The 3,096-nt window shown below is 35.4% G+C and overlaps 1 long non-coding RNA gene across 1 annotated transcript; it reads left to right on the top strand.

Moving 5' to 3' along the window:
- Positions 1 to 1,902: 1,902 nt before the first annotated feature.
- On the top strand, positions 1,903 to 2,754 carry LOC106531357 (uncharacterized). Its single transcript, XR_001311899.1, has 2 exons — positions 1,903 to 2,242; positions 2,340 to 2,754. It is a non-coding gene; the product is annotated as an uncharacterized LOC106531357 (long non-coding RNA).
- Positions 2,755 to 3,096: the final 342 nt, after the last annotated feature.

Genomic DNA, 3,096 nt, shown 5'->3' with positions numbered 1-3,096 from the left:
CCACTATACAAAACATAATTTTGAAAAGTCAAGGCATCAGACAATGAAATAACTGTACAGTGATGAGTCCAACCAGGAAGGTTTTTTTTTTTATGAATTTTGTTGGCCCTGTTGTAGAGCCTAACTATGGGTTCTAAGATTTCATTTGTTGTAAGAGACCAAACAGGTAAACAGTACGACATGGTTGAGAGTATAATGGCACGAAGATATTTGAAACAGAAGATGTCAGATTGGATCTAATTATTGAATAAACGTATAATTTCTGTTTCAACTTAGTGATTAAGACTTGTACATGATCACGATAAGTCAAATGAGAATCCAAAGTAATTCCAAGATAAGGTAGTGACAATATCAAGGGATTTGTTTAAAAACGTGAGTTGATTTGTTATATTGAAATGTATTTTTTTTTTGTATTCCCTTCATCCCAACACTCATTTATTTCCATTGAAGAGCATCGATTGGTTTATTTAATCCCTTCGTTCTGGACTAATATTTCAGTTCTTGCAGCCTCACTGGCCTCGTCCATCGTGCTTCACTCGTCTCCCTCATTAGCCCCGCCCTCTGAGTAACTGTCTGCAGGGACAGGACAGGTCCAACAGGATGGGTGGAGGTGATGATTGAAACAGGATTTTGTTGCAGCACAGATCCAAACAGAACAAACAGGCAGTTCTGTAAATCTGGACATGACTATCAAGCAAAGACCTGTTTTATAATTTAATGTTCACCCGTGTGTTCAACATGTTCAGCTTGTTGGGACTTCTCTTCCCTGCATTTGTCTTTATTCTAAACCACAATCAAATAACTGTTTTCAATAAGCTGTGTGAAAAATAAAACTGACTTTGCATCATCAACACCTTGAAATTGGCTTCTGTCTCTTTAAGAACATCCTACTTTTTCTGACACTCCCACTTCACAATATTTTATAACAGCTTCGGGGGAGGAGTGCTCTGTGGGGCGGGAGGTCAGCTGCAGACTGAGCTCCAGGGAGGAGCTATGTAAAAATGGGCGGAGCTTTGTACCAGAAAACGTTTACGCAGCTTCACATGGTGAACAAAGGAGATTCAAGGACCCCCCACCCCCACCCCCACCCCATAAGCTACTGTTGCTCTGCTGGTTTTAGCTTTTAGCTACTGTTTGGCTAATTTAACTTTTAGCACCTGACCTGCTAATTAGACCTTTTATCTACTTTTGCTTACTAACTGTAGTTTTTACGCAAGGTTTTCAGTTTTCATTACTCTTTACAGCTATCAGCTACTTTTGCTTGTTTTCAGCTTTTGTTCTGATTTTAGATTTAAGCTACCGTTTTGTCATTTTTAGCTACTGATTTGCTAAGTTTAGCTTTTTACTGCTGTTGTAATTATCTCAGCTGTTAGCTACAAATGAGTTAAGTTTATTAATTTCTTAAAACAAATTCAACAACAAAAACACAAATCATAAATTAAATGAAAGAAGAAAAAATCTTATATTTTTGCCCCTTTTTCTCAAATAAATATAAAATAATCTTTAGTTTACAAAACAAATAAAAAAAGGTTTAACTCCTTGGACAACAATCCATACAGTTACATATTTCTCCTGCAAATTATCAATTATCATTCTCTTAAATAAACTCATTGATCTGGCATTTTTAATGTCATCTTCCAGATTATTCCATAATCTTAAACCCTGGACTGAAGTCCTCCGTTCCTTCAAACATGTTCTAAATTTAGGTTTAACAAACATCTTATAATGTAGGGTTCGTAGGCTCCTCGTTACGTTAAGTTTTGTAAAGTGTGGATAGACACATAATAATCTCCTTTACAATAACAACTCTCTTTTAACAAAATGTAATTGGTTGTTTGAAGGTTATGTGTTTTTGAGCCCTATAATAACTGATAAAATCAGGAATTTGATGGGTGACGGTGATGCTTTCTGATGCTTCTTACAGCCTTTTCTTCTGTAAAACAGAAACAGGATTTGTGATTGTGTTTTACATGCTTTCCCCAAACATCAATACAGTAGATCAAGTGTGGAACAATTATTGTATTTTATCATATAAACTGACATTTATCTGTTCCTGGATCACTCTAGGTAATTTAGAGCTACAGTTTTTTGTCAACAAATGGTTGCAACATGTTTGTTTCCTGTCTGATTAAATCTCATGTTCAGCACCAGCAGGTTTCAGGTGTGTCCACACCTCCATCTGCTGATCCTTCAGAGGATTGTTTCAGGACATGGAGCGACTGGGACGGCAGATTAGAAGAAAGTGAGTTAAATCCCTGTTTTCATTCGCTTTAATCCTAAACTGAGTGAAACCTTCAGCCAAAACAAAGTCCTGGTTTTAGCATGAATGTAATCCACAGCTTTGCCATGGATGAAGAAGTGAAACACTACAAGGAAATTTAGTCCCCGTTATGAAGAGCAGCAGCTCTGATTCTGGATTTATCGTCCCTGAAACACAACTAACTCAACATGTCAGACATTAATAAAGAAGCAAAATAACTGGAAACAGATTCATTTATTTGTTCAACTTTCATTGGTCAAAAAGTTTGTTTTACACCAGAATCTACATTTAAACATCATAGAAGAAATAAAAAAAGCCATTTTAAGACGATGTACAAGATATATACATTAAAAATACACAAATACACACACACACTGTATATACAGTATTTAAAGTCAGAGCATCAGTTTTTGCACACACTGGGGTTTAGAGGTCTGAGTCTACAACAACATAAAACTAATGATTTTATTGAACTAGTCAACACAAATCAAATATTAAACATAAACACAACTGTATTGCTGATTTGCTATATCAATAGCTAATAAATGCATATTTTATCACGCAGCTTGAAGTAATAAATGCAGAGTAAAACAGGCGACCAATTAATATCTTACCTGTTGTAGATAGCTCTTTTAATGATATTAAAGAGAAGCTGAGATCATTCAAGGAGCTATCTGATACAGGTAAGATGTTAACTGTTCATAAGCATTTCACTGCAACCCACTTCAAAAGATCTGAACTGTTTGAGGTGCAGGATTTAAAGGGAACCCGACTACTTCTAACATTAATTATTTTAACATTTACTTCAACTGTAAAACAAAGTATATATATATATA

This window comes from Austrofundulus limnaeus, unplaced genomic scaffold (genome assembly GCF_001266775.1).
Source record: "Austrofundulus limnaeus strain Quisiro unplaced genomic scaffold, Austrofundulus_limnaeus-1.0 Scaffold622, whole genome shotgun sequence".
NCBI lineage: Eukaryota > Metazoa > Chordata > Actinopteri > Cyprinodontiformes > Rivulidae > Austrofundulus > Austrofundulus limnaeus.
Note: the sequence above shows the minus strand (reverse complement) of the source record. Positions and strands in the feature narration are given on the sequence as shown.